This window comes from Carettochelys insculpta, chromosome 9 (genome assembly GCF_033958435.1).
Source record: "Carettochelys insculpta isolate YL-2023 chromosome 9, ASM3395843v1, whole genome shotgun sequence".
NCBI lineage: Eukaryota > Metazoa > Chordata > Testudines > Carettochelyidae > Carettochelys > Carettochelys insculpta.
In genome coordinates, this window is record NC_134145.1 from 33,939,461 (window position 1) to 33,955,298 (window position 15,838).

Consider the following 15,838-nt stretch of genomic DNA (forward strand, 5'->3'; position numbering starts at 1 on the left):
TTACTGGATAGTCTGTGCTCTGCTGTATTAGTTCCCCAACATATATCTGGATAGTTGAAGTTCTCCGTCACCACCAAATCCGGGGCCCTGCATGACTTTGTTAGTTGTTTAAAAAAAGCCTCATCCACCTCTTTCATCTGGGTAGGCGGCCTGTAGCAGACTCCTAGCAGGACATCAACCTTGTTTTTTTACTCCTCTTAGTCTAACCCAGAGACTCTCAATACATCCATCTCCTTCATCCATCTCCACCTCAGTCCAAGTGTGTACATTTTTAATATATAAGGCAACACCTCCCCGCTTTCTTCCCTGTCTGTCCTTCCTAAGCAGGCTGTACCCTTCAATACCAACATTCCAATCATGTGTGTTATCCCACCAAGTTTCCATGATCCCAAAGATGTCATAGTTGTATTTATTTATTAGCACTTCCAGTTCTTCCTGCTTATTACCCATACTTCTTGCATTTGTATATAGGCATCTAAGATATTGATTTGATCTTACCTCCCTGTTTTGCCCTGACCCTCTTTTCACTCTGACATTGTTCCCCATGCTGCCTCCCATTTCTGACCCATCTCCCAGGTTTCTATGTTCTCCACTTACTTGTGGGCTTTGCTCCCCTGCCCCTGTCGAACCTAGTTTAAAGCCTTCCTCACTAGGTTAGCCAGTCTGTGTCCAAATATGGTCTTTCCCCTCCTCAAAAGGTGAACGCCATCTCTGCCAAGCAGTCCTTCCTGAAATAGCATCCCGTGGTTGAGGTGTTATTACTAGTTTTAAAAGTTGCGTTAATACTAATTTTAATGTTTGTAATTATTGTGCAAATAAAAAAAAAGACTGTGCTTAACCTAGCTCAAAAGAGGGAGACGCTCTCAGTTTAACGTATGAGACTCTGAGCATGTGCTTTTTAATACAGTTCATTCCTATTTGCCTAGGTTTACTAGATAGTCAACTGATGCAGTGGTGTTTTTCCCATTATAATCAATTTGGTTATTGTGTGCTCACATATTATGTTAATACTAAATGCAGGAATTGTGAAATATGATGACCAATGCTTGCAGTCATTGTGGGAACACAGAAAAGACACTTTTGCTGTGTATAACCCATATTAAAAGGAGAGAGACACAGTCAGTTTAAGGAACCTCTAATGGATGAGGGCTCCACTACCAAACTTCTGTGAGGTTAAGTGAGGAGGGCAGGACTCTGAATCAGCAGGCTACATCCCTGCTGAGTGTTGGATATAAGACTGGTTCAGTATATTTTCCCCACTGTCTCAATGATAGAGCTAAAATAGGTTCCATAAAGAAACTCTTTTTATTATTTTAAACTTATTCCAGTAGATGCTGAAATTTCTTGTGGTTAGACTATGAGTTGGGTGGCTGAGCTAAAGAACTTGAAGCAAAGGACTCTGTGCAATAGACTTTGGGGAGGGTGTCTGTTTATGGGTTTTTCTTTGTATATAAATACTGTGTATGTTGCGTTCTTAGATAAATGCTAGGTTATTGTTATTAAACAGGCTATTTCTATCTCAGACTGTGCTTGCCAGAGGGGAAGTTTGGCTCTAGACAGTTTGGTTATACTATTGAAAGAACCCCTTAGATATTGAACCAGCCCTGCTTGCTGTCAATTGCCACTGTTAGAGGGGTTACATATACCTATCAAATATTATTACACTGCTTATGGAAGGCTGTTCTGATTAAACTGAAGATGAAGAACAATTTTAGGCTGAGCTTCTAAGTAACGGTTGCGTGGCAGAAACTTTTAAAGAAAGAAATGAGTCTGGAAACCATAGAATCACAAAATCATTGGGCTGGAAGGGACCTCAGGAGGTCATCTAGTCCAGCCCCCTGCTTCAAGCAGAATCAACCCCCACCAAGTCATCCCAGCCAGGACCTTGTCAAGCCGGGACATAAAAACCTTGAGGGATGGAGAATCTACCACCTCTGTAGGCAACACATTCCAATGCTTCACCACCCTCCTGGTGAAGTATTTTTTCCTAACATCTAACCTACACCTTTCCCTCTTCAGCTTCAGACCATTACTCCTTGTTCTGCCATCTGACACCACCGAGAACTTTCTCACCCACCTCTTTAGAGCTCCCCTTCAGGAAGTTGAGGGCTGCTATTAAATCACCCCTAAGTCTTCTCTTCTGCAAACTAAACAAGCCCAAATCCTTCAGCCTATCCTCAAAGGTCTTGTGCTTCAGCCCCTTAATCATTTTTGTTGCCCTCCGATGAACCTGCTCCAGCAAATCCACATCTTTTTATACTGGGGGGGCCCAAAACTGGACACAATATTCCAGATGTGGCTTCACCAGTACCGAATAGAGGGGAATAACTACTTCTCTAGATCTGCTCAAAATGCTCCTCCAAATGCACCCAAGTATGCCGTTAGCCTTCTTGGCTGGAAGGGCACACTGTTTACTCATATCCAGCCTTTCATCCACCATAATCCCTAGGTCACTTTCCACTGTACTGCTGCTTAGCCAGTCCATCCCCAGCCTATAACAATGCTTGGGATTCTTCCACCCCAGATGCAGGACTCTACACTTCTCCTTGTTGAACCACATCAGATTTCTTTTGGCCCAGTCCTCCAATTTATCCAGGTCACTCTGGATTTTCTCTCTACGCTGCAACGTATCTACCTCTCCCCCTAGTTTTGTGTCATCCGCAAACTTGCTGAGGGTGCAATCCAGTCCATCATACAGGTCATTAATAAAGATGTTGAACAACACTGGCCCCAGAACTGAGCCTTGCGGCACTCTGCTTGAAACCAACTGCCATCCAGATATTGAGCCATTGACCACTACCCCTTGGGCCCGGCCATCAAGCCAGCTTTCTATCCATCTTATAGTCCAAGGATCCAATCCATATTTCCTTAACTTAGGGACAAGAATGTTGTGGGAGACCATATCAAAAGCTTTGCTGAAGTCAAGGTATATCACATCCACTGACTTCCCCATGTCCACAGAGCCTGTTACCTCATCATAGAAGCTAATCAGACTGGTCAGGCAGGACTTGCCCCTGGTGAATCCATGCTGGCTACTTTTGATCACTTTCCCCTCTTCCAAGTGCTCCAAAATGGATTCCTTGAGGCTTCTCTCCATTATTTTCCCAGGGCTGACTGGTCTATAGTTTCGTGGATTGTCCTTCTTTCCTTTTTTAAAGATGGGCACCACATTTGCTTTTTTCCAGTCATTCGGTATCTTCCCTGATCTCCAAGAGTCTTCAAAGATAATGGCCAAAGGTTCAGCATTCACCTCTGCCAATTCCCGCAGTACCCTTGAGTGCATTAAATCCAGACCCATGGATCTGTGTACATCTAGTTTTTCTAGGTGGCTCAGAACTTGTTCTTTCCCCACAGATGGCTGCCCTCTACCTTCCCATACTGCATTGTCTAGGACTGTCATGTGGAAGTTGACTCTGTCCGTGAAGACTGAGGCAAAAACAGCATTGAGTACTTCAGGTTTTCATACATCATCTGTCCCTAGGTTACCTCCCTCTTCCAGTAACAGCCCCACACCTTCTCTGATAACCCATTTATTGTTAACATGCCTGTAGAAACCCTTCATGTTACTCTTCACATCCCTTGCCAGCTGCAGTTCCAATTTTGCTTTTGTTTTCCTGATTACTGCCAGGCATTCTCCAGCCATATCAAAACAAAAAGCAGTCAAGTAGCACTTTAAAGACTAGCAAAATGGTTTATTAGGTGAGCTTTCGTGGGACAGACCCACTTCTTCAGACCATAGCCAGAACAGAACAGACTCAATATTTAAGGCACAGAGAACCAAAAATGGACTCAATATTTCTGGTCTGGCTATGGTCTGAAGAAGTGGGTCTGTCCCACGAAAGCTCACCTAATAAACCATTTTGCTAGTCTTTAAAGTGCTACTTGACTGCTTTTTGTTTTGATAGTGTATAGACTAGCACGGCTTCCTCTCTATTACTATCCAGCCATATGTGTATACTCCTCCTTAGTCAACTGTCCACATTTCCATTTCTAATATTCATCCTTTTTGAGTTTAAGCTGACTAAGGATTTTCCTGTGAAGCCAAGCCAGTTGCCCACCATGTTTGCATTTCTTACTATGCAGCGGGATGGTTTGTTCCTGTGCCTTCAGTAAGACTTTAAAATACTGTCAGTTCTCTTGAACTCTTTTCCCCTTCATCTTTGTTCCCCAAGGGATCCTCCTCATCAGTTCTCTCAGAGAGTCAAAGTCTGCTCTTTTGAAATCAAGGGTCTGGATGTTACTGCTCACCTTCCTTCCTTTTGTCCAGATCCTGAAATCTATGATCTTATGGTTGCTGCAGCCCAGGTTTCCACCCACTTCTATTTTTCCTACTAAAAATTAGAACTTAGGTCTCCTGCCTCCCAGTCTAGTGCCCTCCCCCCTAGACTAGATTGCCACTCAATTAGAAAAATTGGAGATATACATCTCCTGGAACAGACCTTGGGAGGTTATCTAGTCCAGTCCCTTGCTCTTGTAGCAGGATCAAGCACCATCCCCAACATCTATTTGTTCCCCATCCCTAAATAGCCTCCTGAAGGATTGAACACACAACCTTGAGTTTATTAGGCTTATGCACAAATCACTGAGCTATCCCTCAATACTATGACTATAGCTGGCTGTGAAACTGTAAAGATGTAGAAAATTGTGCCGCATTTAAAGTGTCTTACATTTTAAGGCCCAGGGCCATTGCATGAACACTTTTGGAATAACATAGTCACAGAAGGACCTACTGTGAAGTGAAGCCTTGATAATTCATGAACAACATCTGACAACTCCTAAAACAATCCAGGCTTTAACAATAATCAACAATTCTGAAGTGAGGGGGTTCTTTTCTTCTCTTCCTATTGCAACAGGTCCAGATAGCTATCTCTGCTTTCTGCATCACTTCTACTCTTTTATTTACTCTAGCCCAGTTATAGTGTGGGGATGGAACTGAAAGGAGTCCACACAGAGTTCTTCTTTTGGTGTTGGTGGGGGAAGGGATCAAACGAGTCAGACTGATGTTCATAGGTGTGTTGGAAGAATTCCTTTAGACAGAGACAGCAAAAGAAGGCTTCGAGGTCACCACACACAGAATTGTGTTAAGTTTTTGGAGGAAGTGGGGCAGAAAGAAAGACCCCAGGATAAGAGAGACTCTTCTTCTGGGCTGAGTTTGTAGCTGGAAAGGTTAACAGTATTGTTTATTGAGCTGTGGTTGTTGTAGCTGTAGTATCCTGAGGTATGAAGTAATTTAGATAGTTTATTGTCCTTTCTTTTTTGCGGGGGGTGGAAGTGTGTTTTGTAGATTTCTTGTCTTGTATAGGTAAAATCTTGTTCTGTGGGATCTTGCATGGATGCCTAATTATTGATGAGAGTTTCAAGTTCAGAAAGTTCATTCTTAATCTTCTGTTTATTGTAAAGGATTTTGATAAAGTAGTTCCTCAGTTTCTTAGAGAGTGTGTGCCGTAGATTCTCACTGTTGTTGGTGTATTACATTGATTGTAATGCGTTTTTCACTGTCAGTCCCTTGGGTACGATGTCCATTTTCTTGCATTTGGAGACAAAGATGATGTCTGTCTGGATGTGGACAAGTTTCTTCATGTAATTGACAGATCTCCATTCCAAATGGCTGAATGTAGTGCTTTGCATGTTGAATAGTGACACAGAGATAGCTGTGTTAGTCTGTATTCCATCAAAACAAAAAAGTAGCCAGGTAGCACTTTAAAGACTAACAAAATAATTTATTAGGTGATGAGCTTTCATGGGACAGACCCACTTCTTCAGATCATCTCCTTACCAGAACAGACTCAATATATAAAGGACAGAGATCCAAAAATTGTTATCAAGGTTGACAAATCAGAAAAATTGTAATCATGGTTATCAGCTATCAGTGCAGTTAATCGTTAAGAAAGATTAAGACTACATTCTGTGTGATATGGATAGCAGCAATTTTACATTGCTTGTAGCACTCACAGAGCAACTTGATAAGGCAGACTGTCACTTTTGGGCTAGGGAAACCAGACCAAAAGCAACAGCCTAAAACCCAAGGTGAGATCACATTCTTATGCAGGCATGGGATGAAGAACAGTGACTACAGAACTTTCAGATGCATAAAGCCATTTCCTGGAACTGTGTGCAGAGCTGACACCAGAATGAGACACAGAGATCACCCATGTGGGATAGTCTGAAAGTGGGATAGTCTGAAAGAGTGCATGACACACACATCTTCAGTGACACTGGCCTTTACAGAAAGCTGCAACTGGGGACTTTCTTGCCAGACTACAAGATTATAGTGAGGGAATGTGGAAATACCCATAGTATTCTTAAGAGACCCAGCTTAAACGTTACAGCCCTGGCTCAAGAAACATAGCATACCTGGACAGCAGTAAGGAATGTTTCAACAAGCGAAGTAGGTGCAAATGATGGTCAAATGTGCCTTTGGCAGATTAAATGTGTCCTGTAGGTGTCTTCATGGCAAGTTAGACCTTAATTAGATTATAGTCTCACAGTCATAGCCACATTCTGCACTTTGCTTTATCTCTTGAATGTAGAAGTAAAATGTTTGCTCAGTAATGGAGCACTGAGGCAGAGCATTTAGCTGCTGAATGAGTAGAGTGCAGGGGAAACTGAGGAGTCCCAGAAGATGGAAAGGAATGAGTGGGGACTCGTAAAGAATTGTGTACGTGCTGCTCTGGAGGTCAAGCCCAGACCTGCTCACTCTGCAGCATTATTAAAGACTTGAGCATCTTTGCTTCTCCATTAGTTTTTATCATCACTTGCACCCCAGCAACCACTTGTTTCTCTTTTCTGTCGGTTTCACAGCTGGGTCACTCTACTTTGCTGAAGCAGCGGAATTAGAACACCCTGTCCCCAGCCTGCTCCACTCCCTCAAGTGATGTGGCTGGGAGCCAGGCTTGGGGGAGCATAACTGGCTGGGCCACATTGCTCCATTTTTCACCACAACAAGAGGCGAGGGTGGGGTCCAAACCCTGCTACTGCATGAAGATCTCCCACCCCCCAGTAATCTTCTAGGTCATGTCACTTGGGGAGAGGTCTTGGAGGAACAGGTGCAATAGGGGAAGGGCAGGGGAAGAAGTGGAGTGGGGCCAGAGCGGGAGTTAGCAGGGAGGGAAAAGGCGGAGACAGCCACCTCAGGCCCTGAGGGAAGGTGGGAGGGGGGGGCCCACCTCCACACACCAGAAGGGGTGGGGCCAGTGGCAATCATCCCCCAATGCTGCCATGGTGTTTCAAAGCTATATTTTAAATACAGTTGGCCAAATTCAGTAGTGTGTACACGGCTGCGATTCCCATGGCATCTCCAGAACAATTTAGAAATAGCAGAGATGCAGCTTTTTCTCATGTGGCCTACAGTGCAAGTACAAAATGAATGCAATGTTCTGAAAGAATGGAAAGGGAGGGAACACAGCAGGAAAATCCAAAAAGTTGCAGCACAAAACCAGAATCCCTCCCTTCCCTGCTGCTGTTTGTTTATTCTTCCTGATTATGCATCCTTCTGCTCTGCAATTTGTGCACGTTACCTGTTTCACAAGAACAATACAAGTTACACTGCTTTACTACTTACGCCCAATATGTAACTTTCCCCACCATTTATGTCAATCTTGAACTTTGCCCATTGAATTCAGGGTCATATCCAAAGAAAAATAGGGGTTTTGTAAAATTAGATTGGTGCACTAGCACAGTATGCACATCTAGGGTCATGAGTACACCAACTTTTTAGGCACCCAACATAATTTAAAATTACCTGAACTTTTAAAACAACCCAAAGCTGATTTAATTGCTTTAAAAGAAAAATTTACACTTGGTCCTGGGCTGCTCAGAGTGCAGTGTGCTTTGGCCATAGGCTGAAAGCTAGTGTGGCACTAACAGCATGGAAGATTTCAGGAAGAATATAAGCTCTCTACAGTCATCCACCAGAAACTGCATACTCAGAAATATAGTAAATAACAAACTTTGTCTACCCAAGGATTGAAAAAAATCTATGTTACTTGAGCAAATAATGCTGGTTCTAATTTGTGTTCTTACATTGTGAAACAAGAGCGATCTATCTATTATTTCATTGAAGTTACTCAAGTAGTGGACTTAATTAAGCAAATATAGTAGATGAAATCAGTTATGTTGGAAAGTGATTGCAGTTCCATATTCAAACACCGGCATCTAATTTAAATTCTGGATGTAAAAGAAATTTGAGATACACCAGATGTTTTCTAATGAAGTAGCCACCAATTAAATTACAGACATCTGTTTTAATAAATTCAGTATAGCAGGCTTAATATATTAGGGCACTCAGTCTAAAGTTGTTCTGTTCAGAGGAAAAGGTTTGATTATAGTCATGAAAACGAAGACCTTGTTAATGGCCAATTGTTGGCAAATCTATACAACAGCCTGCATCTGCGTTCTCATTGTTTCAAAGTCTACAAAGACTACACAGTTCAGATTCAGTCAGCCAATAAAAAGGCTTCCTTTGTGCAAACATACACATATCCTTTCAAGTCTACTTCCTCCATTAATTGCTATTTTCCTTAGGGTCAGAATTTTTATTCAGACACAAAATGCTAAAATGCTTGGTTGGTGCACGCTTACTAGCATTATTGTATTTCTTGAACAAGAGCCCTCTAGATTATAACCTCTGGGGAAAGGTTTTCATCAGGTATTTAAAATCTTCAAGTAAGTCCTTTAACCTAATGTTATCAGAGGACTGCCAAATTTTCATCATGGGTACTTTGGTTAATTGTCCACGGCTGTTTCCCTATCTGAGTTAGTAATTTAATACATATCTTTATTGCTTGAAGTTAATTTTTACATTTTTTTAACAGAAATACTTTTTTTTTTTTATTTTGCTTGTGTTTGATATTCATACACTGAAAAATAATTTATTTCAAGGTCAACTTCTCTGTAGTCCAAATTCTTGTTTCTTATTTGTGAATTTCTTCTTTAATGTAAATATTCCAGCTGATATTTACATAGTTCTCCGCTGCTGTTTTCCAATCTGCCTTATATATGAGCAGCAATTTGTCAGGAGGTTTACTCTCTCCCAGTGCATTTCCTCCTGGCTTATTTGGAGATTAGTTGAGTTGGGGTCTGAGACCTCTTGCCACATGCCTTCCTTTTTCCTTCTAACTCTCAGCAAGGCAAGATGCTGTGTGTTTGTGGCTTACCAAAGTCTCCTATATTCTTCCCTTCCAGGCTGTCAAAACCTCTTCTTCCAAACAGGCTCAGGTAGTCTTTCCCTTCACTGCTCAACTGGTACCACTTCCCCGGTGGCTGGTAGAGGCACCTGGGCTCACCTGCTACTCCAGCTTCTTGCTCAGGGGTCCTCTAATCAGCAGCTGCAGTTTGTTCCATTCTGTATCTTACTACCTTTCCCCTAAGCCTTTCCTATCTGGTTGGGTCCCCCCTCATGTTTACATACCCACAAATTTCCTCCTCCTGGCAGGAGGGGTTACTGTAGGCTACTTTGGTTCTACAGGACCCAAACACCCTTCCCTCCCTCCTTCCATATAGGTACCACAAATACTTCGCATTACAGTTATCCCTTTTCTCATGCCAACTTCCTGTCTTTATGAATTCCGTCCAAGTCATTCCTCTGCAACAGGGATCCCTCCTTGTTCAGTCAGGGAATTAGTGGAACCACATGTTCCCCTCAAATGTGGCCTATGTGATAAATATCCCCCCTTCCTTTAGCCTGCATTTACCCCCTCAGGGTAAGTGTAGGATGAACACTCCACCACATACCTCTTTCCTATATTGCTTTAGAGAGGTAACAATCTGCTATAGACCCCGTTTCAGCTACCCTGCCACGTCTCCTTAGCTATGTGGGTCAACACCCTGGGGGCTAGAGGGTAAGGGGATCACCGGCTCTATCCTTTTCCCACCCGTCTCACCTGAATGAGTGGGAGGAGGAGGAGGAGGAACACCATTAGTGCTTACTTTTACACTCCCAGTTCCAAGTGCTCATGGCTGCACACAGGTGCTGGGGAAGGTCTCAGGCCCTTATGTGGCTGTGCAGTCTGGGGTACAATTTAGCTCTGAGATTTTTCTCTTTCTTACAGACCCAATCTTGGGCCTCCTCTTGCCTCCCCAGCCAGCCAAGACTAACAGCTGCGTGCTGATTTCAAGAAGCAAAACAAAGGGGGTTCCTATAGCTTTCCATCCATCTTTTATAAGTTTCAGTCCCATAGCAGTTTTCCAGTCCCACTGCCCCAGAATGTTGTATGAACATGAGCCATTACCACTGCCCAGGTTTCTATTACCATAAGTCATTAGCTAACAGCAGATGGGGCTTTGATCGTTTCTTGATCTTTTCTTTCTCGTTCTTGGGTGGATTCTTTTGCAGGACTCAGCTCCTGTTATACTCTGGCCATCAAGGTTCTGCTGGCAGCAGGTCATCCAGACAGTCTGGCTTCAGGGACTGATTCCGTTTTGCACACACCCACATTCACAATTTCCTCACTCACACAAAGGAAAGCTCACTTCAGAGAAAGAAATCAGCTCATGAAACAAAATACAACCCTATAGAACAAAGCTACATCTACAAAGCAAAGCTACTGTTACAAACATCAATGACTGAAAGTTACAGAATTAACACCTGCATTGTACTGGACTGAGCAGAGACTTTATACGATTGTTTCTGCATGACTGTGATACCTCTGCATGTATGCCACAAAACTGCATTAGCCTATTTTGTTGCTAACTTTACTTTACAAAGTTACATATATGGCTCAGCATAACTATTCCTTTTGAAGCAGCATAACTATTCCTTTTGAAGGCCAGGTCTACACTCCAAAGTTAGGGTGATGTAAGATGCCTTGCATGTACTTAATTGTACATCTGTGTACACTTAAATGAGTCTCTCACTGACATAACTGCCCTGTTACAGTGATCCAGTAACACCACTTCACCAACAGGCATTGAGCCATGGTTGACACAGTGATGTCAATGCTATGCAAATGTAGACAATGCATGACCTGTGTTGATCCTAACAGTGCTCCTGCAGCTATCCCACAATGCCCAACACAGTCACAGTTGTGAACTCCACTACCTAGAGGTTACAGAGACTGGAAGCCTTTCCCTGATTGCCCAGTGTGGGAAGCACACTTAGCAGCTGTCCTCTGTTTAGTGCAAGTGCCAACCTGATCAGGCCAGTTACACACTCCAGATGCAGTTATGGCTGGAGTAGACAGGGTATTGAATATCCAGGCACGTGGAGGGACGAGGCTTAAGCAGTCATAAAATCACTGGCATCTACAAGCAGATTGCGTGGAGGGATGCAAGGGAAAGGGTGTGACAGGAATCAGCAGCTGGGCTGTGAGAAAGTGGAGGACTTTCGGCAGGCATTCCAGAAGACCTGGGAGGCCAGCCACCACTCTGGTGCTGAGCCACTGAACTGCTGCTTTTACTACAGTACCCCACAGACTGCCCTAGATTATTCCATGGATCCCAAGCCATAGACCCCTGCCATGAACACTGAAGAGGGGATGGGGGACATGGAACTAAGTGTGTGGATGGGGTCAAGTTATGCCTCTGCTTACACCTCAGCAGCGGAGCCGGGAGCTGGGGCTCTCCCCTGCCCTGTGGCAGTGTGGGGAACGGGAACCAGAGCTTTTGCTGGCCCTATGGCAACATGGGGTGGGAGCCAGAGCCCCCCGCCCACTCTGTGGCAATGGATCTGAGGAGGAGAAGGAGCCCTCTGCCTGCCTGCAGGACCAGAGCACAGAACTGGAGTCCCCAGGGTGCTCTGCAGCAGCCGGGGAGGCAGGGGCTGGAGCTCTGTGGCAGCACCAGGAAGACTGAGCTGGAGCCAGAGTCCTGAAGGAGGTAGATTGGAGGCTAGGGCTGCAGCAGCCCTGGGAGTACAGGGCTGTCTGGGGTCAGAAGCCCTGGACCTCCCCTGGTCTGGCAAATTCTCCTGTCGGTCCCAACCATGCTAAGCAAAGTAGGTACAACCTGTAGTAGGTAGGACACACATAGCTATTGATTTTTCACTCATTTTCTAGTACTAGGGGATGTCACAGTACTACAGTGAGAGGTTGAGTAGTCATCTGCTTTTCATTTCCATTTAGGCAGGAGGTTGGAATGTGGAGCAGTTTGTTTACGTGCATGGAGGTGAACATTGAATCCTCCTGAGAGAGCTCAATGAAACTTTCACAAAGGTTCACCGCAGTCCTCTTCTGAAAGTTTCTAAGGATGACAGCCTTATTTCTTTCTCTGGAGGCTCTACTGCAATAAACAGGCTAGCACAGCAGTTCTCAAACTGTGGGTTGAGAGACCATGGCTGGCCTAGACTTGCTGGAGTCTGTGGCTAAAACCAAAGCCTGAGCTCCATGGCCCAAGGGTTTCAGCCCTGGGTGGCAGGGCTCAGATCACGGGCCCATCTGAATCAGGGCTGGAGCTGAAGCCTTTGGGCTTTGCCCTCTTCCCTCAGTGTTTTGCTCCACACACATCTGGGGCAGTGGAGCTCAATCTGGCGTAGGCTTTGGTGCCCCTTCAGGGGGGCATGGGGTATTTTTTGTTGTTGGAAGGGTGTCTGTGCAATGAATTTTGAGAACCCTTGGGGTAGCAGTGTACAGGCCTGAATGGCTTTTGGACTGTAGCAGCAGCTGTGATCTCTGTGCCTTTGCTACCCCTAGAAATCAGATATCATCTAAAACAGGTCTGGGGAAACTTTTTGGGGTGGGGGGGATGCACTGACCCTCAGAAAGATCAGTTGGGACCACACACAAGTGAGAAGAAAAAAATCCTCTCACTGACCTGGCCCTCAAGAGAGATGGAAAAAAAAACCTTACACATGTGGCCCCCAACTGAGAGGCAGGGTTAAAAAAGACAATCACCTCACTCCCCTCAACCTCCAGCCCCAGGGCAGGGAAGATAGGGGAGGTGCCAAGGTGTAGGTCTTACACTCAGGGCCAGATTAACTCTTCTAGGTCCAGGGCTAGTAGATTTCATGGAGGCCACCAGGGCTCTCTCTTGAAGCAAAAAATAAAGGGATAAGAGTGCAGGAAGGAGGTGCTAGGACATCCTGGCATAGGGATGGACTTATGGGATGGAGAAAGGTGCCTGATGGGAATTTGATCTCTCACTCTCAGTCATCCATGCCCCAACACACAAAGGACTATGCATTCAACAATGGCAAGCTGCTCACTGGGATACCTACCCATGCTGCCCCACACTGCTTCACCACTGGTGGTCCTGGTATGAGTACACACAGCACAAGCATCCATGTATGCATACTCACTGTGGTGGCTCGATGCTGATTTAACCTGATCAACTAAAGATTGTAGGGCGGACATGGCCTCAGTATTTCCCATTGAATATCTAGGTTTCAGGTCATTTTTCTCTGGGGTTTAGCTTACATTTTTCCATGTTGAATCTCATTGTTACTTTCTGCCTTTTTCTTTTTTAAACCTTTCTCTGCTTCCCTTTCTTTGTGGGCAACATCTTCTCTAGTGTTTGTCAAATCCTCAAACTTAGAATCATCTGCAAGTGTAATGTGCTTTTGACTTTTTCTCTTTGTAATCAGTGAAGATATTAAATAAGATTGGACCTTATCAGTGCTTTTTTTGTGCCAGTATTTGCTGGTACCAAATACCAGCACCTTGGCAGCCCCAGCCATGGGATTGGCTAGGAGGAACTGGGGGGAGGAGCTGGCAGAGTACCAGCATCTTTAAAACAAAAAAGGTAGTGGACCTTATACAAGTCCTGTAATTATCCCATTAGATATCTTCCCAAAGCCTAAATGACTTAGTGCCTGTTTATTATTTGGTGGGACAAATGATAAGTGTCAAGCATGTTTTTCAAAGATTTAAAAAGGCATAGGTGCACACAGCAAAAAAACAGGTAGGCCAGGGCTACACTAGCACCCGCCTTTTGCAAGAGGGATGCATATGCAGCGCCTCATTAGCATAATGGCAGCCACGTGCATTTTGAAAGTGCTGCTTTTGAAATGCACACCCCTGCTGTAGACAGGGACCTTTCAAAAGGACCCCCTGGATTTCAAAAGCCCCTTCTTCCCAAAACCATTATGCTAATGAGGCTCTGCATATGCATGGAAGTATCTCATTAGCATCTGCCAAAGTGGCTCATTACCATCCCCCTTTCGAAAGGCGGGTGCCAGTGTAGCCACGGCCATACAATACTTATTTTTAAATAGAGGCAGAAGAAGCCGTTTTTATCAACTGGAAAAAAAAATACAAAATCATTATTGATAATAGGCAACACAAAGATCGGCTGGGTAGTAAATGAAATCAGTGAAAGGATCACTTATGAACAATAAGTTCATCATATGTTAAGCTGGGTGCAGTCATTCAATATGCTTTCTAACAAGGACTTCTGTGGCACTTTAAAGATTAACAGATTTATTTGCGTATAAGCGCATTCGATGAAGTGGCTTTTGCCCCACAAAAGCTTATGTCCAAATAAATCTATTGGTCTTTAAAGTGCCACAGGACTTCTCATTGCTATTGTGGATACAGACTAACAGATACACATCTGATACAGGCTTCTTACTACACCCAAATGCAAGGTACAATCATAAGCAGAATGAACTCAGGCCATCCTTACAGGAGCTACAGGAATTTTTTGAAATCTGAAAAAAAACACATCTATGGTCAGAGACTAAGCTATTCAATTAACGTATTTTAGTTAAAGACAACATTGAGTCCATTTGCTGATATGTTCTCTTTTGTAGGTTATCAGCTATTAAAGAGTATCTTCATCGTACAGACATAGGCATAACATGGTCCAACAGTGGAAGTTGAAGTCAAAGTTCAAACTGCAGATAAGATAAATATTTTAACGTTGAAGATAATTAAGCACTGGAATAGTGGACTAATGATGAGGTAAATTCTTCAGTGCATGAATTTGTTAAAATAAGACTACATCCTTGTAAAATCTATAACGGAGTGCAACCACAATTTCTTGGGCTAGATGGAACAAAAGTCACCAGTAAAATTTTATGCCCTGTTTTATGCAGTAGATAAGATTAGATTATTATAATGGACCCTCCTGTCTTTAAAATCTATGCACCAACTCCTTGACTACTAAATATTTGCATAGCTCCATTTAAATCCTTTTACACCATCTGAGAATGTGGCCATATGTAATCATGAATAAGAGTGAAAACATGTCACAGGGTGCTGCATAACATCCTTTATGACATGCAAAAATGATTGAAAATAAAATATTTTACACTGCTTTTGTCTTCATCTGTTTGTCTTCCATTATACACAGATCTTTATATTAAGAATGTAAGAGTTTTGCAATGAGTTACCTGATGTTTCTTACCAACATCCTGCATAACAGTAAAGATCAGTGAGCATGCTTAGGAAATAGCTCTTCCCCTTTCTGGAATATCTGACCTAAAGATTTAAATGCTTGAGTGTGTTACACTGATGTAATCATCTGTTAGTTAACATGATATAGAAGTAACCTTAGATTTATCAATTTTTAAAAACTAACTTTTCTCTGAAAAGTTCCACCTTGTGCAGGACATGTCATTGTTCTGGCTAAACTCCAAATCAGATACCGATATTTACAATCTGTCTACTTATATTTTCATTGCGATTTCCGACTGGACAAGATATTCTTCACTATTCTCCAAAGTAACAGTTAAAGTATATTTCTGGCCCAGAATAGCTGCTGTGTTTCTTCCCCAGAGGTAGCTGCATTTTAATTATAGATTAATTAATTCCTGTGCAGTCTTTTTGTAAAGCACTCTGGGAACTTTAGCATAAAGAATGTCATAAAGTATTAATAGAATGACTGCAATTTTCTGAATAACTGAATGCAGAGTTACACTCAATTCTTCTCTTATAACACCAAAGTAGATAGAAAGGAACAGAAC